Source organism: Trachinotus anak, unplaced genomic scaffold (genome assembly GCF_046630095.1).
Source record: "Trachinotus anak isolate AG129_WGS33_773 ecotype Australia unplaced genomic scaffold, CSIRO_AGI_Tana_v1 ptg000007l, whole genome shotgun sequence".
Lineage (NCBI taxonomy): Eukaryota > Metazoa > Chordata > Actinopteri > Carangiformes > Carangidae > Trachinotus > Trachinotus anak.
The window spans coordinates 7,931,322-7,957,865 of record NW_027273858.1 but is presented as its reverse complement, the minus strand read 5'-3'; the positions used below and the strand labels follow the sequence as shown (position 1 = coordinate 7,957,865).

The following is a 26,544-nucleotide window of genomic DNA, read 5'->3' as shown; positions in this document are numbered from 1 at the left end:
GCTAAGAAAACTTTACAAACTGAGTCTTTAACTGCGATGAAAGCAGAGACGGAGGGCAGCATGAGGCAGGGCACCACGATTCATTTCTGTTGGTCGCTCAGATATTCTCAGCTTCAGTGTCCAGGACTGGACTGTCAGCAGCACAGCAGGGGAGACACTCTGCCGTGTGGTAGGTCTTCATAACTGAGCTATGACCAAGACACCAATTTTACATTGTCTGTGTGGAAGTCTAATATTTTCACATCCCACATGATAATCAAAGACGTTAAAATGTGAGGTTTGAGGTAAAACATGAGTCATGTACAGGTGTGGTGTGGGACTGCTGAACTGAACTGACACCACTTGTGCAATGGTGAATGATACAATGTGTAATAATAATGATATGGACCAACAAACCACAAGCGCTTCATCAATTTAAAATTAATTAATATATACTATGTTAAATAATAACCTCATTTAATCTCCTGGCTTTGTTGAGTGTAATGTTTTGGCTCAAAACAGAGAGTTCATATGATATCTGATATAGACATCAGTAATCATTAATACACATTTAATATTCCAAGGGTAACAACAGTTATTAGAATTGCTGAATCATGCATCAGCAATCATTTGCATCTTCCAGACTTTAAGTCTTCTTAATTATTAAACATTCAAACTGCTGTACTCTGCTGCAAGCTATAAGTCATCAGCATGAGTGTGACATACACTTTTTGAACTCAAGGTAGACATTCAGTCTGCCTCAGCAGAAGAAATCAAAAACCAAGAAGGCCGCGCACTGAAGTAACTGTCTCCCCTTCCGTCTGAAATACAATGCATATGGTATTGCATGTGCATATGCATTTTTCTGGCTTGTCACCCACCTGCCCCAGTTGATTCCACCACTGGTGAAATGTGCATTATCTTGGCTTGTCCTCTTATTTGTCCCGACGCTGCGAGGTGAAACCAAGTCAGTGCAAAAAATGGAGGGTGTATGAACTGCAGATCCTCTGAAAAAGTGCCATGCTTAGCTGAGCCAAGCTGGCTTAGTGCTTTTCAGTTGGTGATCGCATTTCTACTCCTTCTAAGGGAGGCCTCAGCATTAGAAAGTGCTTACTCACCACAGAGGAGACTGGACCATGCTGTGACGCAAACACAGGGCTTGTTGAATTATTTGTATCAACTGAGGCCTTTCAAAATCAATTACCCAATGGATCATGGAAATAGAGCGATGCTTCTGAAGTGATCAGCAAATGGACACTATCCATCCTTGCTGTACTGTAAGGGCAAAGGTCAGAATCAAATGGGAGGAGGATCGGAAACAAACTACACCCATTACATATTCAGCAGACTACTATGCATCTTCTTATCAACCACAGCAGGACAGGCAAAAAGAAGGGCAAATCTCCTGAAACCCATTATGGAGGGTACACCACAGTAGGGCAATCAATGTCACTTAACACTTTCTAGTGAACCCAACCCACTTTAGTGGGAGTGAATTACAGTTGAGCACTCAGCAATCTTAATTAGTAAAATATTAAAGGCCTCTCATAGGCACTTTAGGTTTGATTGATGGTATGGACCTGTCCCACCTACTGTGATGTCACAACATTGACCTGCCCTCGTCGACCCACTGAGAGGAGAAATAAAGGGAGTGGGAGTATCACACGGTCTTTGGTCAGATTTGAGAGATGACGCAACATTAGTGAGGGTCTGTCTCACACATCCCAGACCAACAAAGAGGCATCAGTCCATGACGTGGTATCATGCTGATCCCGCTTCCAAAGATAAAAAGATACAAAGAGAACAAGTGACATCAGAGTCATTGTCTTGTTGTTTTAATGCAGTTTCACCTCTTTTATCTCTGTTAATATCATTACTTTTTGACCCCATTACACTCTCCTGCATGGGAATACACATCTTTGTTTGTTTTCCTTCTGTTCAATCTCTTTTTCTATTTCTGTATCTCTTCCTGTTCTGAGTCAATGGGTTGACCTTGAGTTGATTGGGCAAGATCGATCGATGCTCAGATGGAAGACAAGGCAGAGAGACAGAAATGAAAGCAAAACCTAGAAACCCACGAATTAAAGTAGGAGGACATTTGACTTCATGCATGCCCTCTTTCTGTGACTCTGGTGATGATGGCTCCCTTATTGCACTGTTGGACAGTAGTAATTACCCCTTCTGTCAATTTCTGCTGAAGTGCACCGTGACACCATCTATTCTCTGGAACTCCATGCAACTTACAGACAGCTTTACGCTGCTCCACATTTATTTATAGTTGTCTATCCCACTCCACCTACCTGCCATGTACTAATAATATATATAACACCTCATTTATATACAGAGATGAACACACCTCCTGCAGATAAGGCAAGTGTTATGCACTAAGATTCAAGTTTGTGTCAGAGGTTCTTCAACTGGTAACTGGGTCAGCAGAGTCCACGCTCAATATGAAAACAAGGCATGAAACAGAGTGAGCCGCTTGGCCTGTCCCAACCTGGCAGCAAAGACTGGTGCTGATGCAAAAACAACACACATGGCTGGTCAATTAATGACTGCTGCTAAAATAAACAAGCAAAACTAACAATATTTAGCTACTGAATAACTGATATTGACTGGTATATAAAATAAATTGTTGACTCTGGCTGTTGTAGAGCATACGATCCACTGCAGTCAATACCTTTGCCCCTGAATTTCAGGTGGCACCGAGATCAAGTAGACAGGTGAGAATAACAAGAGTAACCTCTTACTATGTAGAAGTACTGATGCTCACTGACACTTTCATCCTTTGTCAATGGGACTTCATTAAAGTATTCAGTGCTTAAGTTAAAAAGTCAACATCAGGAGAAGAACCCTGCACTGTGTTATGATAATAAGAGTTGAAGAAGACAGTATGACCATTGAAGGGAGGAGAATTTTTTGGTATACAAACGTCATGGAAGAAATCATTGGGCTACTTCAGGTGAGTGCCGTCAGAGTCACCAGTGAATCCCTATTGCTGGTAGGCCTGATTGAGTGTGTGCGTCCATATCACCACATGCTTGTGCATGTTTGCATGAGTCTATCAAAGACTGAAACAGCAGTCCTGTGCTCCAAAGGATGCCCCAGCTGTTGAGAGGTATTGTCTTTGCAGCGTCTTTCACTAACTCTCTCGACTGGAAGTACCACAACAGTTGTGATGAGAGAATGTGCAGTAGTTGAGAGGGAAAAACACCTGAGGCTTGTCTGTAATGCTTTATGGAAAATGCATAACTTCTGTGCTTTCACATCAGAGCTCTGCTCCTCCACACTGTTCAAGCTTTGAGCCAACTGAGCCATTAGGGCTGTACTGTACTCAGAGATTGTGTTTACTGGGCAAACAGGCAAAACATCACACATCTCTGTTGACAAAGGGGAGAAAAACACTGTGCAACAGGACTGAGCAACACACGAGCTGAATCCTGAATGAAACACTATTCAGAGGCCATATATAGTTCTGAACAGTTGAACAGAAATCCCTGTGCAATAATGCAATCTAACGTAACAGCATCACAACTGTAGCCTCAAACATTATGATAGAACAGACATCTGCAGCCCTGTCTCCCACATATGTCACTTTTATGCAACTATTATTTGCAAGATTCAGCATCAAATAAGGAAAGTAAAGTGCACTCATATAGTGCAACTAAATCTAAGGTTTTGGAGATCTGAGTAGTGGTGGTGGACTGTTGCAGAAACTCTGAATGGTGGTTGGTGGTTATATAAATATTTGCCTTGCAATGGTGGTCAAAAGCAGGACCGAGGTAGAGTTACAGAGGGTAGACAAACAATAGTCTATATTTCAATACACACACACACACACACACACACACACACACAGTAAAAACTATTAAAGAACAACAATACAGAAACAATAAAAAGATGAGAAAATTAAGAAATACAGATAAAAATAAAATAAAGCAAGTCTATAAAAATTAGTTTTGAGAATAAAGTGACTGAACAGAGTTTACTCATTCTGTTGATTCAAAGCACAGGCACCTTTAGATTTAAGCCTCGACTTTGGAACGACCAGAAGAGCCCTGCCTGAGAATCTAAGACTGCATACTGGCCTGATGGGGTTACAAATTCTGTACTATAGCTCGGAGCCAGGCCCAGGTGTGCTTTGAAAGTGATCGCTAAAATCTTGAAATCAGTTCTAAAATGGACAGGGAGCCAATGAAGGGAAGCGAGGATTGGGGTGATGTGATGTCATCTGTTAAAACCAGTAAGAAGTCTCGCTGTTTTCTGAACCAGCTGGAGGCAGAGATTGACTTCTGGTTTATGCCACAGTAGAGGGAGTTAATGTGGTCCTGTTTCAAGAAAACAAATACGTGAATGACTTTTTCTAGATCAGGTTGTGAGATGGTAGGCTTGAGTGGTCAGCTTTTTTTTTTTTTTTTAACCTTTCCTAAACATGTTCAAATATCAGTCAACTCACTATTATTTTCTTATAGTTCACTAATGACATGGATCCAGGCGAAGTCACTGTCCCTTGTAAATGAAAAATAATCACAGAGGAAGTAATGTAGTTTAGAAGAAGGAGATGAGCCCCTAATATTTTATTTCTAATGTTACATTTAATGACATTAATCCATAGGACAAAAATCTTCTACATCTAATTTAGGCTTTTTTATTGTTTTGTTTTTTTTTAATTTATGTGTTTTTTGATGATGAAAACACATGCTTGTTACATTGATGGTAATGATGCAATAAGGTCTAGTAAACTTAGTGAAGTTATTTTACTGGATGGTTTGTGTAAATATGTGAAATTAAGCACAGTTCCTCATCATTATGTCTTGTGGATGAAACCTGTGGAGAAACAGTTCTGCCTTTGCAAGCAGGTGAAACCACTCGCAGCTGCCTTATTAGAGATATTTAGAGCACAAAACCTGAGGGAGTCTGTTTTTATGACCAGAAAAATATTTGGATTACACTTCTTATTACTCTGCACTTATTAGTATGGCATAAAACATAATAGTTTCATTAATGCAGGGCAGGTATCCCAGAAAAGCTACAGGAGTGAACAGATTGTAATGAAAATAAGAACAATTCTCAGGGCAAACACTGCTAACATTTACAACAAATAAAAAGAGGATTTTTTATAGTCCTTGTTGTTGGAAAAAGGTGACCTGGCCTTTAAAACGTTTATTTTTTCTTGTTATAACAGCAGACCTTAGGTACTTTGCCACTTTGAACACAGATGAATGTGTCTCTTTTGTCTGACAGTTTCATTCTCTGTACACTATGTACTGCTTTGAGATAAAAATAAAAAAGACCTCGAAGACAGTGGCCTCAGGAGGATACTGACACCCAGAAAAAAGAAGAAAATTGCCAATAAATACTATTTTTTTGTTTGTTTTAAGAAGATTTTTTTTGGCTAGACCGGAACAGCGGGGCAGACTGACTGACTGACTGACTGACTGAGTTTCCCCATTGACTGATGATCTTTCAAAATGAACTGGCACAAACATTTTCTATTAGGGGGCGTTTTCAGCCTGCAGTGTTGCCAACTTAATGCATTTGTCACTAGATTTAGAGGCTTTTACTTTTTTTACAAAAAAGAAGAAGCACCTTCTGACAACTCTTGCGTTTTCTTGGACAAAACTTGGCTTCTTAGAAGAGAGTCGCCAGTAATGTCCCCTCTGCTCTGTGTCTGCTCTGTTCAGCGAGAGGCAGAGAGGCAGCACAGCAGTTTCTAACCCAGACGGAGGCTTTGTGGTGTGTAAGACATTACATCAAAAAGATATTCTGTCGCTTCTAACTTTCCCTCTGAGTGATCATTTTACAAGTAAATCTAGCTGAGCACAGTCTCAGTCTATAATTTATATGTTTGGTGATTTTGTCAGATGAGGATTTTAGCAGTGCAGAGCAGCAGCTTGGAAATGGCCTGTAAGTTAAGTTTTGTTTTGCTCCCTTATTTGCCTTTTTCTGTTTGCCATTCACTTTTTGGCTTTTGAAGTTAATGATTAGGGCTGCATGATATCTGAAAAAATGTCATTGTAATATTTGACTTGAATGTCAAAATAATTACATTCAGCTGCTGTTGCTTTTCTTTTTGCAACCTTTCTTTTCTGTGTTTCTCTCCTGTTCCTTGTTCATTTTCAGGTTTCTGCAGCCTGCATGTCCCTCATTAGCAACAAACTGTGAATCCAAGAGCGCTTACATCTGAATAGGTTATGTTATATCAGATAGACCTTTAGATTAGACATAGAAAATGGGAAACATGCAAGTTTTCCTTTTGTATCAAGCAGCAAAAAAGTTGTGGCATGACACGGTTGAGTTAATTTGCCTTGGTTGACATTGCACATCCTGCCGTTTGCCTATTGCTCACACTCAAATCACCATGATGATGCTGAAACAATATATCATGCAGCCGTTTCAAACATAGTCCTAAAATGGGTTCCAGAAATGCAAGAGTACCTAAAGAATGGCCTTTTTTGTGAATGTGTCCACATGTATATAAAAGTTTTAACTCCTCAGAGTCAGAGGGAAACCAAGTGTATTAGAACTATTTTATAGTATATCAGTATTTCTCACAGCAGTGATACACACAATGCTTAACTACAGGCAAAACAGCCAGTGGATAAAGGCACAAACAATATGAGCAACCAAGAGACACGCAGGCCGGAACATTCATCATGCGTCTTTCTATCTGCCCTCCAGTTTCATAGTCCTTCCTGGGTGATTGATAGTCAGCATAACTGTGACTAACATGTTGTCTGCCTTAATTAGCAAAGATGAACAGCCGCGTGTTGAGGCAGTGTCAGCCTTGTTTGTGGGGGGAAAAAACCTGTGTGTGGAGGACTGCCCACCAGCAGCAGTGAAGAGTGAAAGCGTAGCACTTTTCAAACACAGGTTAGTGTTCACTGCACAGTGTCAAAGACACGGAAAAGCTATTCAGTGCATTTAAAAAGGGTCAGGAACTTCTTGATGTGCAAGTTTATACTCAGGATCATTACTTATGGCAAAGTTAGATCTTCAGTCACCTCACCTAACAGCCACCTCAATGTCTCACAATCCTCTGTCTAGATTCTTTGTCACCTTGTCCCATCTTTCCTCTAATCATATTATTAAACATTCACACAATGACCCACAGGCAGTCTGACAGAAGAGTACCACCTGCCGCTCTAATTTCTCACTTCTCCAATGCCATAAAAATTACACACTATTAAATAACTCAGAGTTAAACATTGAGACATGGCCTTACCACAATATACAGCGAGGCTAGTGAAAGCGATTTCACACATAAATGAAGCACTGTTGTGATGTTGACATATAGTGTCAGAAATAGAAAACATTTTCACAGCAGAGTGGAATCACTTTTTAAACTGACCTTGTGCACCTTCTATTAAGCAGGGCACCTCAGTTAAAGATACAAGCAACAACTAAATTGAAAAAGAGACAACTGCTACTACATATATCAGTACTTCACTGCCACAATTAGAGTGCCCTGTGATGAACTAGTAGTCTGAAAGATGTTTTCTTTGTGTCTGCCCAGTGCAATCTGGTTTAGGCTGTATCCCTACGTGAATGCTCCCGGTCTCTGTTGTATTCTCTCGTGTTTCTGTGAACTTGCTGGTCCTCCTGTCATCTAAAGTATTTTTTAAATCAGATCAGTATGAAATTTGACTTTTGTCTGAAAATTGAGGGAGTCAATTATGTTTTTGCCTAATAGACAGACATGTTAACATCAACATACAGGCCTATTTGGAAACCAATGTGTCCACAGAGAGAAAAATTAAAGGCAGCAGCAGAGCAAGCACTCATCAAATGGGCTGCTGTAATGTCAGCTACAGGTAGGTACCAGTACTGGTCAATAGTGTCCTTGTCTATTACAGAGCACATCATACAACTCTGCAATGTTTAAAATGTCAGTGAAAGGATTACACAGGATTTCCTGCTATAAAACACTGACTTAAAAAGATCTTCATTCTTTTCAGAATGGGGACATCAGGGCCTAGTCATGTACTCATGCAGACATGCTCTTTGGATCTGGGTGAACCCTGCTGCTTGGCTGCATTTACAAAATAATGTGCTGCCAAATTATTGTGGGCCTCAAGACCTGTAAGATGAAGGCTAGGTAGAGGTCAAGTCCTATACTTGCTAATAAAGGGCACAGGGACAGATTTGGGCACTGTGGACCTTGCTGATGGAAAATGACACAGCATAAGATCTGGAACCAAGCTCTTTTATAAGATATGGTTACTTCTATTCGGGAGCTGTAAAAAGTAACTGAGAGACTGGGTTGTTGTGAAAACACAATTTTCCAACTACCTACCAAACAGCTGGAGTTTCTCAGAGTGAGCTTCACTTTACAGCAGTGCAGAAAATCCCCCATTGGCCCCTGAGTGTACACAACACTGTTGCACCTTAGGCCACGGATCGATGATTGATTTTGAAATTGTTCTGTCAGTCATGTGGCCAGAGGTTTAGGTTATGCAAGTGAAAAAAAAGGAGGCAATATATATATATATATATATATATATATATATATATATATATATATATATATATATATATATATATATATATATATATATATATATTACTGTAATTTATGTGGAGGTGTGGGTGGTAAAGTTGCAATGCAATCATACTCAAATCTGTGGCCTTAAGGTGGTCAGTGCTTGTCATGGCACCAAATCAAAAACCTGCTGCTGGACACAATTAGTAAGAAAGACTGTCAAGTTGACAAGGGAGGCTTTCTGAGCTTCACTGTCAGCAGAATCTTTGCCAGTGGAGATACCAGTGGCCCAGAAAAGCTCTGGAAGTGTTAACCACCATTTCTGAGTTTGGAAGGTGACTTTTGGATAGCCTGAAAGAGTTAAAGAAAAACTATTCAGTAATTCAGCGAGGGAAGCAGGCAGTGCTGGAAAAAAAAAAATAATCAGGAGGGTGAGAGGCCTTCTCCTTGACAGATCACCAAGGTATTCAGCAAGATCCTCAGTGACAAGGCTCTAAGAATAGATGAGAACTGACCTGTACATTTGAAAACTCTGGATATGGCTCTGCTGTTGTGACTGACACATCTCTTCAATGCCAGTGCCCTTGAACAGTGCAATAGTGGTACCCATTTCAAAAAAAGTGAGGCTTGAGGGTATCTTGAGGTTTCACACAATTCAGCCTCCTCGGGGACAGCCAATGACAAGGTGCTGAAAAGGGGGCAACAGCTGATTGTCGCTTCTCACATCCAGAGAAACACAAACAATGGGGGGAAGAAAATTGACCAAGACTATTCAAAGTGAAGAAAAGATAAAAACAAATTTCTGTTCCACCCTAATCATTGTTGTCTACAGACATTGTCAGTAGCGGGAGATAATTTCACTTCAAAACTTGAGGGAAATGACAAAGAACATATCTACAAATGTTTGAGAGGAAGAGGGAAACTCAAAAGCTTTACAAGAAATTCAAGAATGGATTTTAATCCCTGACTGTGTTGATTTTGCCATTGATTAAAATGAATTGTCTGAAGTGGAATGTTTGTTATTGTGAAACTGTGGCGAAAGAAAGACTGATGGTTTTTCAAATGACAGATTTTCCCACCAGTATTTGCATATTGCAGTGTTTTGTGGTTTTCATTACACTAAAGAAAAAAAGCCTGTGAGGACAGAAAAAAAATCAACTAATTTTAAGAGTCTAGATAAAAAAGGTCCGAACAAAGTGAGCTATGTGTGATAAGGGTATAGTGATGCAGAAAATCTCCAATCAACATTGTCGACAACTTGAAACCAGCTCATACTAAGAAGTTTGATCCAAATTGAACTGCTGGAGCAGACCTGCAGACACATGATTAAGATGTTTTAATTAAGTCAGGAAAGCAATGATGTATATTTGAGACAGGTGGAGAAAAAGGGAGACTAAGTGAACTTTTAGACGAGTCCTTCATTTTTTGTTTTATTGCCATAATCTACATGCCAGGCACATACTGCACATCAGAGAGAGTCCCACAGTTTTTGAAACAATGAGCTGCACTCTGAGGCTCAGCTACTCCAGATATCAAAGTGCTAAAGCATGGAGGATAAGGGAAGTTGATGTTGATGTCTTGTTGGCTTACCTCAGTTAAGTTACGCGAGTTGGTAACAAATGTTCACAATCAAAAAACTCACCAATGCATTTTAGGGTTTCATAGAAAACAACAATGAAAAAAAAAATAATGTAAAAGCAGCAGGAGCAAAGGACCTCATGGACCTCACAAAAGTCACAAAGTCAGGCTAAAATAATAATAAGTACTATAAAACACTATCTTTTATTATGTGTTATATAAAAAAATTAAATTGCATAAAAATTTATATACATTTAATATACAGTATATTGCACATTCATACCATGAGGCAATCTATAGATCTAAATATTAGCTTAGAAGGTGTGACATAGTGTTCTGGAGTGCATAAGGAGGAGGGGATGTGTGATAACAACATTAGAAGTAGAAGTAGTAGTAGTAGTAGTAGTAGTAACAGCAGCAGTACATTAATAGCAGAATTCTGCATGCTTCTTTTTTTCTTTTTTTTACAATATTCAGAAAGCCACTCTTGTTTTGTTTATTTTGTTTGTTTGTTTTTAAATCAAGTGTAAATAAGGCCAGTGGCCGGTCAGGTTCTATGAGTTACCATCTGTGGCCTTTGGGAGTCGTGCTCCAAGTTCATGGCATCACACTGACATCCGGCAACTTAACTCTGCTCAGTCAATGGCAAGTATTTCGTTTGAGACACAAAAAAGAGCACTTTAATGTCACCACTGACAAAAGGTACTGAAAAAGTGAGGACAACACAAACAGAAACACTGAAAAATGTGGTTTGATCCACCATTTACAGACATAATAGACAGTAGAGAAACATATAAACAGAGGCTAAAAAAACCCCCACAAATATGCTTCCACCACCCAATTTCATGCATATGAATTTGGTTTTATTCAAAGCCCAGAGATAGTGAGCCACAAGGCATCCGCCAAACTCTTGGCAGCCTGGTCCAGCAGTGAGGCCCTCCTTATGAACAAACTGTATACCACCATTAACAAGATATCCAGCCAAGCAGAGAGGATAAACTGCATGGCAGGAGATTGGTCATACATGTATGCTGTGTGGGCCGGGGTGAAAAAGCCCACACATGCCAAGGTCAACAGCCATTTCTGAATTCTGACTATGAATCTGTGAGGTATTTTGTAAAAACCAAGAGCATAATGAGGAGCCACTGAAAAGTGAAAATGGTCCCTTCTGTTTGTGTACACACACACACACACACACACACACACACACACACACACACACATCCTTACATATCCACGCCAAGCCGTCAGTTGTGTCCAGCCTTGCAGTGACAGGGCCAGATCATGCAATGCTAATGGACTCTCTTGCTTTTTAAATGAGATCATGGCTCCCCGCAAATGAGGCGCATAGAGAGGGGCAGTGTTAGGCTGCTTCAAAAACACACTGGTCACACTGGACTACACAGCGGCTTTAGTAAACAAGAAAACACACATACACATAGACACACATATTCACAGAGATAGCTAGCTGCCAGACGCTCATTAAACCATCAACCCCTCCTGAAGTCAACTCATCCAGTGGGTAAGATGGCAGCAAGCTAGCAACACCCCTTTCTCCCTGCTTCATTTACCCCAACAGGACAGGTGTCACCAGCAAAATAGATACCATGAATATTTACACACAAGCTACCGCTGCAGCTGGGAATTCTGTCTGCATGTTCAGTAGTTTTGATTTTTTTTCCTATTCATTTCTCTGTCTAAAAATTGTGGAAGAAAAAAGGTAATTATATAAGTGACAATTAAATACATGTTGCCCTATACAAAACATAGAAGAGCTTGTAAAACAGGAACAGAATGACCTCTAAGAAGACAAATCTGGCAAATGACGAGGTAACAGGTAAACAGATTTGTTTCATGAAAAATAGACTTTTCTTTCACTTAATAACAACCCACACCAGACCAGATAATCCACTTCTCCAATACCAATAAGTTCTTTCTTTCTCACTCTACTTGTTTTCTTCATAATAGAGGGGGGCATTTAGAGATAAAGCAGGAATCCATTACATGCTTTCACTCTGTCCTCTGACCTGTGAAAACAGTTTGGCTCTGTCTCATGAGGGGAGGGTTCTGAGTGAAAAATTAATCATTAAAGTATGTGACAACCTCTGCCACAAGTGGCTGTCACAGCAAGGAACTGCAGTTAGTTTTGGCCTAAACTCATACCAGGGAAAAATAACTGGACAGAACTATGACCCCTGTGACCAGAGCACTGCAAGAAAGCCACCAGAGGCTGCAGGCTCAGCAATCATACAGTGTCCTCCACAAGGCAAAGAGAAAACGCTCTGGGAAATATGTTGCTGTCTCTACAATGCACACTCGCAAGAGGTAAAGTCTGATGTCATTTCATGGATGGAAATTAAATCAGGATGTAAAAACCCAGAGACAAATCTATGCAGCACTGAAGTGTGTAATAGAAAGTATATTGAAACGATAACCTTGGTTATGCCTCATACAATATTTAGTAAAGCTGTGCTTCAAAATAAAATAAATATTTTTTAATTTAACATCAGGCTAACATCAAGTTGTTTGTGGCCAATTCCATTATATTGACCAACAAACTCATTTATTTGAATGTGCAGAATACTTCAATTTCATCAAGTTCACTCAGCGGAGTCAGGTGTTCTGAATACACGTAGCGTTAAGAAAAACAGAAAGTGAGAAATAAAGCAAGAGCATGAGAGTCAGAAACAGATAGAGGGAGAGGTCAATTACACGCATGGCATGCAGAATCAAGATGGCTCTATCCAAAAGCTTTTCTTCTGCTTCCTTACCCTTTAGATCTGCTGAGACTGAGTGAACATATTGGTAGGTCAGTGACTAACACACCTGATTTTATTAACACACACACGTGGATATGTCAAAGTAACAATAGCGTAAACAACCATGGGTGAGCCAGGAGCTTTCACACTCCAGTTACCTACTAGTAGAGGTTGGCAGAATATGACATATGTCAATCAAGGGTTGTTAGGGTCAAAAGCGGGTCAGTTATATTTCTAGCAGCTCAGTCCTTTTTGTCACAAATCAAGGTGCATTAAGTCTCATCTTAATCTGTAGAATAAGAAGAAGCATGATCAGCTTCAGTTGACTGATTTTATCAACATAGACAGATACATCAAAGTATCTGTAGCTGGCACACTAACACACCCAGATATTAGGTTTTCTGTCTCAAATGAAGTGCACAAGATCCAATTTTTAAAAAATAACAAAGCAGAAATGAAGAATAGTAAAACAAACCTGGTACATTTGCTGTGGTTGAAAATTGTTGTCCTGTCTGCTACTAACAAATGCTGAACAGGTTTTCAGGTTGCTCTTGCTCTAACTGACAATGCCACTTAGTGGATTAAAGCATGGCATGTTTCACAAAATTCAGGTATTTTTCACAAACAAAAGTAAACAGCATAAGCACAGAAGCAACACAGTTTGCTGTCTGACTATGCACCAGCTGGTTAAAAGAAACAGCAGGCGTCACAACCAACTGCCACTGTTGCTTAAATACATATTGCTTATCTCTCATAAGTGGAGTAGCTGACAATGTTCATCCAGCTTTAAGGCTAGGAAACATGCAAGAGTTCTGCAACAGAACAACTATGAGTCAAATGAACAACTGTGGATGAACTAAATTGTTGTGCTGAAATCCATTGTAACAACATTTCAGCTCCTGTTTTATCATCACACAGTGAGCTCCAAGTTCGCTCGTACCATCCTTTACTCTCTGGACCTTTCTTAGCGACGGAAGAGAATTTTTTTTTTATGTGATTTCCAGTTATGTTCATGCATATTCTGAAAAGTAAGGTGTTGTGGAGCCAAACAGTAAAGACTTTGACAATATCATCCATGCTGACACAGACTGATTTCCATAATAATCCATGAGGCCCAAACAGCCAGCGCTACGCCTTCATCCATGAGATTATTTATGATCTCAGCCAGCAGCTTTGCTTTGGCATAATCTATGAACAGGGAACTTCACTGTTCTGGGTTTGCATACAATGGGAAAAGACAGTAGTTAGAGAATTTCTTATTATGCTCAGGATGCTGGTGTTAAAGCCTCAGGGAAATAAAGGACAAAGTGTGTATTCGGCTTGTGTTTGTGGGTGTGTGCATGCCAGCAAGTGGAGGTGTGTTTGGTACTAGTGTTTGTTTGTGTGCATGCTTATGTGCATTTATGTATGCACATGTGAATATAAGAGAGAGATGGAGCAGAACAGAGAACATGGCTGCTGGAAGCCTCTGAAGCTCAGTCACAGTGACAGAATACTGATAGAGAAATCCACAGTCTTCACACTCCACTAGCTCCTATCTGTCCATCTACCCCCCAAACCTCCTTCCACCTCACTGTCTTGCTCTGCACTCTAGCCCTGATCTATCCCTTCTCATTTCAGGCTTTCTCAATCATTTTTATATTTGATTCATGCACACTCCAAACGCTTAGGTCCCACAATCCATGTGTCCCCCCCAGTCAATATTCCCCCCAAGTAAATACCACTTTATCTAATCCCCCTGCGATTCTTCTACCCTCCATATTACCGCGTCTCACTGCCCCATCTCTGTCACTCACCTCATTTCCTTCTTACCCACTATCTCTAAATGCTTGTTAGCTTAAGCAAGACTCAGGAGTCCCCCTGGCTTTGCCATCTCAATTAAGAGTCCACAGCTCATTCAACGAGCCCTTAATCCATAGTGAGGAGAAACATGAACACTTTTCCCCCTGAATATGTTCCTCTAAATATGAGCTAAAACTCTGTCCCCTCTGGAGTGAACTGCTGCTGTGTGATCAAGTAGAAAGCATCAACTTCTTGACAAACTTGTGCAAAGAGTCTATGTATTAGTCCGTAGTCCAGGAATTCAGTCAGATATCCTGTGGACCATTTCTTTGCTTACTTGTGTGTTTCTTAATGAACCACATGACATGTAGTCCAAAACTAAAAACAAATAGGCAGCTGCCTACTTTACCACAGGGGGTAAACTCAAAGCAGCCAGCCGACATTCACTCATGTTGGTGTATTTCAAACCTCTAAGGTACAGAGGCATCTGTTTTCCAATCCCCTCTTGCTCCCAGGGCTGTGCATCTCATTATGAACAGAGAAACAACCAACTGTGATTTTTAGGCATTCAAAAACCATAATTATGTGCATATATGGGCAAAGCCTTGAGCCCCCCTGTGTCACGGCTTAGTGTGGGATTATGACAAAGTGGGCCAATGTGTTCCATTCAGCATTCAAAGCCATATTAGCAGGGAAGACAACAGTGCTGTTGTGAGGAGTGTGTGGATTTCTTCAGGCCAGCGGGAGGCAAAGGTCCAAAAGCATGAGCAGTGATGTCTTCTTCTGCGTTTGCACTGGCAAACAGATGCTTTTCTCTTTTGGAGCACGTACACTGTCGTTTCATATTGAGTGTGTGAGTTTGTGTAGAAAGCATCAAAAACTAGTCTTACCTGGTATAGAGGAATCAATTCAGAGGCAAGAGTGAAATAAAAACAGATGGGTTGAGGAGAGAAAGAGAGAAAGATTGTGAAAGAGAAAGGGGGAAGAGAAAACAGAGAATCACAGTTAGTCATGCACAGCACCAAATCCATTTAGGAGTGAGTTAAAAGCATCATTGGCAAGGTGACATCTATCAATGTCATTGTTCCCACGTCCATATTCGAACAGTCATTAATCATAGAGTCTGGACTGATGTGGGCCATAATGGCACATGCTCTACTCAGGCCTTGATTATAATTGGCATGGACACCTAGTTGGAACTGAAAAAAACCTTAGCGTAATCTTATACTGCCAGACAACTTTTGTCAGAACTCTCACTTAACGAATCACCTCAGGGGCAGGACTTTCCAGAGCTATAACTGTGATTTTCATTCATGTTGGCTTAGAGGTAATTCTTGTTTTCAGTCTTCCTGTAATTTCTGCACATCTCTGTTTTACTACCACACAACTTTCCTGTGCAGAAAGGCCAGATGAATATTTCAAGACTATAATTTTGTATGTACCATGCAAAAGATCTATGTTGAATATTGCATATTTCCTTTGTGAAGAAATGTAGACCTTGGCTAAGTGGTGTCTGCCCATGATGAAACGGAATAAATCCTACTGGGGCAGACAGTAGATATATCCTTTAAGAAATGGGAATCCTGGGCTCTCAAAAGTGAGCTAAAATGCTCAAGGCTTATTCTCAGAAAATTAACTTTATAGAATGATGAGCCAGAAGATTTACAGGGGCTTTTTTAACTGATTTTACACAGCCCGGCAGATGGGAAGTGAGGACCATTTGCAGTTTAAGGGCCAAGTTTTTAAAATGTAAGAGCTTGAGAACAATAATTTTTTCCTGTCCACCTCCATACAATGTTTAAACTCGCTCCATGTCTATATCTGTGACAAACCTTTCCTTGTATGTGCCATTAACCAAATAACTGAATTATGATTACAGAATTACTCCAAATACTCTGAAGTTTATTTGTTTAATAGTCTTCTCAGAGACTCCCTTTGCTCCTTTTCCAGTAGATGAGTGAGAGAATTAAATAAATAGTAGTGTTTTCTCCAGCCTTGTACACAGTCAAGGATTAAGATGAGTAAGAAAAGATGGTAGCAGATGTGGAATTAGTTAAAAGCATTTTTAACTGAATTGTAGGTCATTTTTGTACTTTTTATACCTGGCACAATACAGATACTGAACATGTTTTCTGAATGATAACGGCGAACAGTTACTGTAGCCTGGTCTGGCAGCCTGAGCTTGAGTGGTGAAACCAATGGGGAGCTGGAAGTTTAGTAAAAACACCCTGTGAGGTCAATGTTTTGACCCAGCTCCAACACACTGAACTCTGAGGAAGGTGGTTTTGACTGCCATACTTGCACGCTTAGGGCCAGATTTCTGTGCAGTGCATTAAAACACAATGCAAATTTGTATTGCACCTTCTTGACACAATGATCCCTCAGATGAATTATAAAGGGGGCCTTCACTGATTATTTGCAAGTTTCTACAGATTGCAGATGAATGGCATTTCCATTCCAGTGCACCTGTTTAATAAATGACAGGTAGGCCTTCAGGCACAGAATACATCTGGAATGAGGAACGCATCACAGTAAATCTGGCAGCCTCAGCTGGTATGACCCCTGTTTGCTGCTTCACATACACATGAGGATATGAGTAAATAACAAGGTGCTTCGCTCATTCGACGTGGAATTAAATTGCTTTATTGTACGCATGAAGTGATGCATCTTGCTTGCCTCTGTTTTTGCATCATACCTTATCTACACTGTATTAAAGGAACATGCAACTGTTTTTTTGCCTTATCCATAATGGTAGTAAGACCAATAAGTAGCACAAAATCCTGTATCATAAAAGCAGTAAACCAGAACAATCATCAAAAATGACAGCAGGTCTCTCTACAGACAGAGTGGAAGTAGGGAGGCAGAGACAGGTTTAGTCCACCAACAGTGCTGGATTATATTCAACAGTCACTCAGTTATGTGAGTTTCTCCATTTGGGCAGGTAGCATACAGTGGGACTGTGTGGGTTTGTGGAGTCCACAGCTTTCTCACATTACTATCCGTGGAAACATAAAAAATATTGCTTATGTACCTTAAGGCACATTAGCAAGAGGTACCTTTACCTCTCTTTGGAGCTACTGTATTATTGGTTGTGATGTATGTTTGTTTAGTGCATACTTTGTTGTGTGCATTTATTGTAGACACTGTTGGAGAGAAAAAATGGCCCGAATTGGATTCTTTCTCCCCTTGGTCTCTTTCTCTGATAAGACGCTCTGCCTATTTGGACCAGACTATCCTGTTTGCTCTTATCAGTAAGTCTGATCACGCCTCTTTTAAAATGGGTGGCCTTAGAGTCAACGCTCCTTGCTCTTTTCTGTCCTCAATGGCCCTGTCATTGCAAGGTTCAATTAGGCCCCATGGGCCCCCTGATCCAGCCCCTTTTAGCCTTCTCTTCAGATGCTTCTAAATACATTGACCGTGACCTTCCCTATTGCAGGGTTTTCCTGCATAGAGAGTTACAAGGCCACAAGGTGAGTCTCAGGGCGGTCAAATTCCGTGCTGCCTCCAGCACTCGACAAACTCTGATGGATGTCCTCATGGAAAACACTATTTTCTAACAAGCATTGCCCTCTGTGACTTTCCATTAGTTGTAACTGCAGTTGCAGCATTACGCCAATGTGGTGGCTCTGTATCGTCTTCAGCACAATGCACCTGGAAAGGCACTGCCAAAACTGCCAAAGAGGAAAAGGAGGACGAAAAAGTTGCAATTTTCCTCCAGGAATTTCCTCCAAATAAGACTGTTCGAACAGGTGAGTATTTTTGCATCCAAGCATGTCCAGTTTCTTATAAAGGTTTCCAAAATTAACATTACATCACAATCAGCGATTACTTTAAGGCAAGTTTACAAGGAGGAAAATTATGGCGACAGATGAAACAGTGCAGACATCATCTGATTTTTACAGGAAGTTAAAAAGTAATAATTCATATTACTAATGAAATGCAGTAAATTTGTCAGGTCTGAAAGTAGTACACAACCAGGAGAAGTGGAAGGGGCCGGTGATGGAGAGGATCAGACTCTTCATCAGGTAAGACATTATATTACATTTTAAATTTCAAATCCTCTAAAAAACTGGAATAACTTAAGAGTATTATTAGATAAAGACAACTATGACAAAAAAAAAACATGTCAAAGTGAAAAAACTACAATTCAAAAACATCATCCTTTGATGTGGACATTAGGGCATTGATTCTCCTTCCTCACTGTAAAATAATCAGAATTTTGGAAGAATCTTTCATTAAAAATGTCATGAAATTATGAAAACTGTACAAGGTGACATCTCCTCAATTGTTCTAGTTTATTATGATATAGTCTATTACAATATATTATTCTGCTTTTGCAAAGTCCTCTGGATTTACTAGAACTCCTAAAATATGTTCATGTGTTTGCTTAAGCCAGTTGAAGGCACAGTGCACATGCACAGGTGCACATGATCATGACGGTACCACCTCCACCTCATTTTGAGCCAAGAAAAACCCTTTTGTTATCGCCTGTCTAGCCTGAGGAAATGGAGCAACACACACACACACACACACACACACACGATCACACACACACCTGAATGCATACCTGATTAATCACAATTAGCATGCAATTACGTGCTAATAACGTGTGCACATTTGTGTTTGTGCCCGAGTGCAAGCGTCTGCATCGAGCTTGTTGTGTGTAGTTCCGAGTGCCTGTCAGCATTTCAGTCTGTTTGTGCTCTGTGACTGCTCCACCCTCTGGAGCACTCTCTGCAACCTCTCTCGGTGTGATCATTACTGAACAAAAACCTCAAGAGTAGAGACACTTGTTAAGACTTTCAAAAAGTGGGTGAAATGACATTCACAATGTCAAGCTTGGGTTGAAATCTAAAATACAGGGTAAATATACGATATATTTACAGTACTCCATGAGGATAATACAGGAAGTGTGACATTATGAAACATGTTTTGTAGAAATGTTCACACTGCTAGGATACTTGGGACACTCTGACTATTAAGACTGTGTATGGACAGAGTACTTTTGGGTTAAAGCAAGTGATCATAGTCAGAATCAATCAATGCAATGTGCTCATTTAAATGGATAGCATGGAGTCACAGGGGAACAAAACATCACCCAAGGACAGCTATTATTAGATGTTTGTAATTGTGGGCTGCTTGTTCATCTCTGGTGCCCCCTTCATCATAATCAAAGTAACAGAAACCTAACACACTGCAACACAGGAAAAAAGGACACCTAAACCTACAGCAACAATTCTTCTTTATGATATTGTCTAGAGCAGCGGTTTTCAAAGTGTGAGGCGCGCCTCCCCTGGGGGGCGCCAGAGGGCTTCAGGGGAGGCGCGGCAAGAGAAAAAAAAACAAACCTGAAAAGAAAGAAGAAGAGTGTATACGTCTGGCGAGGGGCAAATGGATCGTTTTTTAGTATCTAAAGTGAAAGTGAGAGAGGGCACAGAGTCTGGGGTGAGCAGAAAACGGAGGAAGTATGACCCTGATTATTTAAAGTTTGGCTTTTCGTGTATTGGTCCTGATGATGCTCCGCTGCCACAGTGTGTCATCTGCAAAGAGGTGCTAGCTAACGACAGTATGCGACCATGTAAACTCCGGCGTCATATTGAAACCAAGCACCAAAGTTTAACGACCAAGCCGCGGGAGTTTTTTGATCGGAAACTTAATGAATTGCAGTCACAGAAGAAAGTCATCGAGTCGTTTGGCACCGTGAATACCAAGGCAACCGAAGCATCATACCGCGTAGCGTTACGCATCGCGAAGGCGGGAAAACCCCACAGCACGAGGATTTACGCATGATGTTGAGACCGCGATATGAAAAGCAGCGCTGTACATGGTGCGCAGTGATGCTAAAAATCTCTGATGTTGATCTGTTTATTATTTGATTTGAGGAATTGCACAGAGGCCTTAAAATGAATGTATTCAAAAAGATGTAAAAAAAAACAAAACAAAAAACAAACAAACAAAAAAAAAACTGTTAAAATGTGAAAAAAAGATGTTAAAAACATACAGATGTTAAAATGTGTGTTTAAAAAAGATGTTAAAAACATACAGATGTTATACTGTGTTTAAAAAAAAAAGATATTTAAGCACATACACAGATAAAGATGATTAAGATTAAGATGTTTACAAAAATAAAGATGTGTATAACATTTATTGTTTAAAACCTTTTTTAAGCCTGTGTGGAACACACAAAGTAACAACAATAACAGTAATAACAGTAATAATAATTAGGGGGGGTGAAGGGAGGGCGGCATGCTTTTGAGTTCTCTCAGGGGAGGCTCACTATCCCACACTTTGAAAACCCCTGGTCTAGAGTGAATGTCGCCATTCCAAAATAAAAGGTGAAACAGACAAAGAAGAGAAAATGTGGAACCTGGTGACAAAACTTTCTCCTCCGTTGCCTTTCTCTACATTTACTAGCAGCAATAAAGCCACAAAATCCCCACTAGACATCCACTAATTCAAGCCACATGAGTAAATTTCTAAATAACTGGTCACAGGTGTGTATTGTTCTTACATGTTCTTTAGTGTGTCCCACTGCTCTGATATTGTAAAGAGTCCAGAATAATCCTAAGATTTCTGGGGAGTACGGTTACAATAAAAGACTTCATGGAGGTCATTTACAGAGGAGAGATGTAGAAGTATAAAAGCTGTAACCAGGCTTTGGTAAATGATTGCCTGCCTATCCTGGTCTGCAGTTTACTGGTTTAATTATGCTCCTTTTATTCTTCTCAGTGAGATTCATTTACCATAAAGGCTAGCAGACTTGGCCTTCAGGGGGGAAAAAAGTATGAAGTCAAACATTCAGAAAGGCAAATCCAATCACAATGCCCCACAGCATCACTTCACACCACTAGCTAACAGAAAAAGCCTTGCAGGAAAATGCCATTTCAACTTCCAAGCTGGGAAACTGCTTGAGCACAAAGGCCTTCAACAGGTCTGGAAACAATAACAGACTATTCTACTAAAGTAGAAAAAGGAGAAATTTAGTGCACACAGACGCAGTTACTCTGTGTTTGAAGTTGACTTGTTAGCCACAAAGGTAAAGGGCATCTCATTTAAAACGTACTTAGTGAAGGTCAAAAGGAAAATGCCACCTTCTGGTATTCACATGGACACAATATAATTCAGATTATCTATAATTTCTTTCAGCTTGCCTTATTTATTTCTACACTTATTTCCCCAAAATGACTTTTAAACTTGGCATCCAGCCAATGATTTTCTGCGTGGGCAAAAAAGAGCAAAATCATCAGCAATAATGAGAGTGGAGATCAAACTAAATATCAAATGTATTGATATAAATAGACAAATGTATTCTAAACAGATAAGAGTGCCATCAGAATCATAGGCATCTGCCTTCCTGCATGCAATCATCTGGCTGTTAAGTGTAATCATCTGAATACGTTTTAAGATGATTGCAAGCAGGAAATCCTTGAAGGACTAATAAACTGATCACAGGGGCTCTTGTCTCAAGGAATGGCTGTGTATGTGTCAGACCTGGCTAATGGAAGCAACACCTAAAAGCAGCCGTGATACTGATGTGTATGACTGTCAATCACCTTTCTTTTGTCTTTTACCTCCTTAAACTGCAGTCTACTATCAATAGATAGTGGATGTGTCATGACTTGTAATTTTCAGCCTTAGTGCTGCTGTGCAAAGGAGAGTCTAATAAATCCCTCAAAGAGTCTAACCTCTAGTTAAATGGGATGCACATTGTACAGCCTGCAAAGTGGACACTGCATTGTATAATAATAATGATAATAATAATAATTTGAGAAATAATCACACTTATATAAAAAGTACAGTATAAATGGCAACAAGACAAAATAACAGGGGCAAAAGATCCTTTCAGACCACCTCTGTTATTGCATCCCGGAAGAACATGACTGCATTCACACTTGTGTGAGGATGCACAACAGACAGTGGCTTAACTTTACTCTGCTACAAGTGGTGCAACATGGTGAGTCTTGAACTGAGGATTTATCCTGTCGTTCAGAGGAAATGAATATCAGGATTCACTCTGAAGCATTTGTTGATGTGATCTGACAATATATGGTTGTGAGAGCAGGAGCTTTAGTGTAGAACATCCCTCTTTTCTTCACCATTGTGCTAAATAATATCAGAGCTGCAAATCGGAGCAGTCCCTGAGTGAGAGCAGAATCACTGAGTTAAATGTGACTGAAACCTAACAGAATTTTCTTATGTAGTGGAATTGTGAAATTTTACTGCTGCTAGAATTTGTTTTACAACCACGAAACAGTTAAACCATTATGTAGGAATAATTGTAGGCTTACAACATAGGCCTATGGGGTGCCTCCAGTATTAATTGAGCGTTTGGTAAAGATTCATCAATAAGCACAATTATACCTTGGAGAAGTATTAGAACAAGACTTACTCAATTACAGTGACAGGAGCAATGTCAGTCATTATTTGTACACTTGGTCTTTCCCTATAGAAATGACCTATTTATCAATCACCTGGCACAGAGCTGCAGTCACTGGCTACACATATACATTTGTACAGTGGTTTGATTCTGCAGTAACGGCATCGGCCTGATGCAGCAGTTTACATGAACAGTCTGAGCAGCAGAGACGGACACAGCACAGGACTCTGTTGGGTGGTCCTCCACTCTTGGGCAGGGGTCAAACCACACAAATCCAGCTTGTTAAAAAGCCCTTGGGGTGGAGCCCGTTCAGTGCAGGTTTCTGAGATTATGCTCATTTAGCCTATAATGGGTGGTCTTGGGCAGGATTGTGATTGTGGGGGGATCCATCTCACCACCTAATGCCAATGTGCACTGGCTCCAGTCAGCACAATCATGTCTGGGAAGAAGTAACAATATTCTCCACAGGGAGTGGATGAGGAAGATAATAAAGGAGAGGATGTTTCTTTACATCACTACTGTTTGTGGGTGTGTATGTGCATATTTTATCTGCTGTTTGAGACGTGAATAGACATCAGGTGTATATTAACAGCTTGTGGCAACAAATAATACTGAGCTCAAACCAGTTCATAAGTCATGTGGGCATTCTCTTTTTTTTTTTTTTCCTTTTTAATCAGACTCAAAAATCCTAATTACATTCACTGTGATTCAGTATGGTAAAAATAAAAAAACCTAACTTCTAGATATTATAAAAAGTGATTATATCATCAAGATTTAGCTCATTGCCTGTTTCTTCTGTGTTCTGAGTTGAAGGTCATCTCTGCTGAGGTCTTAGAAGTGAAAAGATGTTTTGTTTTGTTTTTTTTTACCCTTTCCTCTGTTGAAAGCAATTTGGTATTTATCAGATTTACTACTGTATTCAGAGAGTGCGCTTTTTTTTCTTTTTCTTTTTAGTAGAGGGAAGTTGAAAAGGTTGAAACAATTATGCAGATGCAGACAGCTGTCTCTACTGATTAGGGTGGTTTTGAAAGAGGAATGATGTTGGAATCACGGAAGATCTGTCCTACAATGTAAATTTTGTCCCCTGTCAGATTTATACTCTTGTCTTTTATTTGCATTGGATTTTTATTTGAGTAATTCATTGATTTCATGTGGGCATTGGTTAGTCCATGAGTTTGTGCCTTTGATTGTCTTTCCTTTCCCTTTGAATAGTACCTTGTGTTTGAAGTGACTGACCCTGGCAATGATGGGTTGGGGTGATTTGTTCGCACATGATCCAAGACTATGAATTGTGCTGGAAAATGATCTGGTTGACAGTGTGCGGTGGGAGTTTGAGTTGGGCTTTTAATAAAGTCTTTGATCAGTGCCTTGGGATTGTCAGATGGGTGCAGGGAGACCAGATATGAAGAGATTCTCCTGTGGGCTTGATGTTGGAATGTTTAATATGGGTCCTCTCGTGGCTTTGTTTGGCTGAAGTGTAGTTGTGGGTAAATTAAAGCCTGGAGCAGAGTTCATTTCATTGTGCCAATTGACAAAAACTGACAAACGATTGGCAGTTTGGTGCTCTGTAAACTGTTATGTAAATTGTTATGTGTTTTGTTTATGTTGGATGTGATATCTTAAGGCATACTGGAGGTTTTTGCAATCTTACTGTGTTACTGTCATATTTTCCAGTATGTGTGACTGATCTGTTAGTTAATTATTTGATCTTTAGACAATTGTACAGTATGGTCTTTAGTTGATATACATTGGAATAAATAAAGTTATGAGGGGAAAAATTAAAACATTTTTCAAAAACTTGATTGCAATCAAACTACTTCATGTTACATAGATAATGCTTCTTAACTTTGAAGCTTAATCATATTATGATAATTAGAGCATGGTTGTTACAGTTGCTGCCCTGTTCGATCTTAATCAACTTATGATGAAATTATGATGTGAACATAGAATAAACATGGCTACTGACAGCATAACAAGATGAGATAATGAGAACATACGAACAGTAGTCTACAAACTGTGCACTATTTTCTATTGTAAGGGTCAAGGCACGGAATAGGTATGCACTTAACCTTTTCAACCATTTGACAAAATGCAGTTACAGGACTACTCACTCTTTTTAAATGATCAATCACTATAAAATGCACTTTTTAAAAGGCCAAGAACCCAAAGTTACGAGTTGTTTTCTTACGGCCACCAAACACTGGCACATTAATGTCAACCCTCCCATATGTCAACTTTTAAAGTGAATGCTACTGTCTGAAGTACTGTTTAGTGAGACGCATGAGATGCTCTTTAACGCACTTGGGTTCCTAGAAGATACTGCTATTTTTAACCTCCATTTACAATCTCAAGGTCCCTCTTTACTCAAGAAGAGAGACCTGGTCATGACAGGGAGAAGTGTATTGAACCAAACACCCTGGACACATGCAGGCAAAAGCAGAGCCCGGAGGGAATTAATGTGACAGAACATATAGTCAACATTTTAAATTTCACACAGCTCATTATTTTCAAGCTGCCTCACCTCTTATGTTGCCAGTAATACCCCTGCTGTGTGCCAACAGCTGTTTGAGATGCCAATAATGTTTAAAACTACCACTGTGAAACTAGAGACATACAACTTTCAAAAACCTGTTTTGTGTTGCAGACAAGATCACAACACTCTCAAACTGAGGAACCCACTATGCAGACAGTTTCCTCCAGCCCACTGCTATTAATTCAGCACTGTGACAAAACCTTTCTAACTGAATGACCTGACTGGACAATGTGTGGGTGACTTCTTTTACCATTTCTTCAAGTGAAACTCCCACCTCTCACCTGTCTCCAACTGTTTTAAATATCTTTCAAATGAATGTTTTATTTCTTTCTTTATATATATATATATATATATATATATATATATATATATATATATATATATATATATATATATATATATTTTTTTTTTTTTTTTTTTTTTTTTTTTTTTTTTTACAGCCTCTATTCTATTCTATCCCTAACCTGTATGAGGCATTATTCTCATGACAGCATGAAAAGTGGACATGAAACCTTTGATCACATACCACTGTTTACCACAGAAAGCAGAGCTTTATGATGTGCTCATGTTTGATAGAGAGATTGAGCCTGGGGGTAACTGTCTGTGCCGGTCAGGTTGAGGCTGTCTGTGTCCCACTCCCACTGAGTGTTCCCAGCGAGATGGAGAGACAGTCATGGCAGCTTTCGTCACTTTGTACCTGAGGAGCAACCTCAGCTGAAGCACTCGGACGGCAGCCAACACTCACTGCAGTAACTGTGCTGACTCAGCCCGTGCAGTACAAGCACACGTTCACTGCTGTGTGCTGTGAGGAGGTTGTGCCTGAGTTGCTGGGGCTTTTGCAATGTGTTGTTTAATGATGCCCTTGTCATCACTTTTAATCAGTTCATCAAACACAGCAAGTGCTTTGGGAAAAAAGGGGAAACACCACCAGGCATACACACACAGACAGTGTGTTTAAATGCTAATGATTCAGTTATAATAGCTATGAGGTAGTGCCTCGATCACATCCTTAACTTTTGGTTAAAGCCTCCAGTTAAGTAGTTATAGCTTAATG

General features: G+C 39.9%; 1 protein-coding gene and 1 long non-coding RNA gene across 4 annotated transcripts in view; one reads left to right on the top strand and one right to left on the bottom strand.

Annotated features, from left to right (window-relative positions):
- The window catches only part of LOC139622712 (glutamate receptor ionotropic, delta-1-like), a 222,398-nt gene that overhangs the window by 122,001 nt on the left and 73,853 nt on the right, over window positions 1–26,544 (bottom strand). The gene's annotated exons all lie outside the window — the stretch shown is intronic.
- The window catches only part of LOC139622713 (uncharacterized), a 31,883-nt gene continuing 16,571 nt past the window's right edge, over window positions 11,233–26,544 (top strand). Inside the window, exons 1-3 of the long non-coding RNA XR_011691365.1 lie at window positions 11,233–12,364; window positions 18,168–18,329; window positions 18,536–18,605. This is a non-coding gene — a long non-coding RNA (uncharacterized lncRNA). The remainder of the gene's footprint in view (window positions 12,365–18,167; window positions 18,330–18,535; window positions 18,606–26,544) is intronic.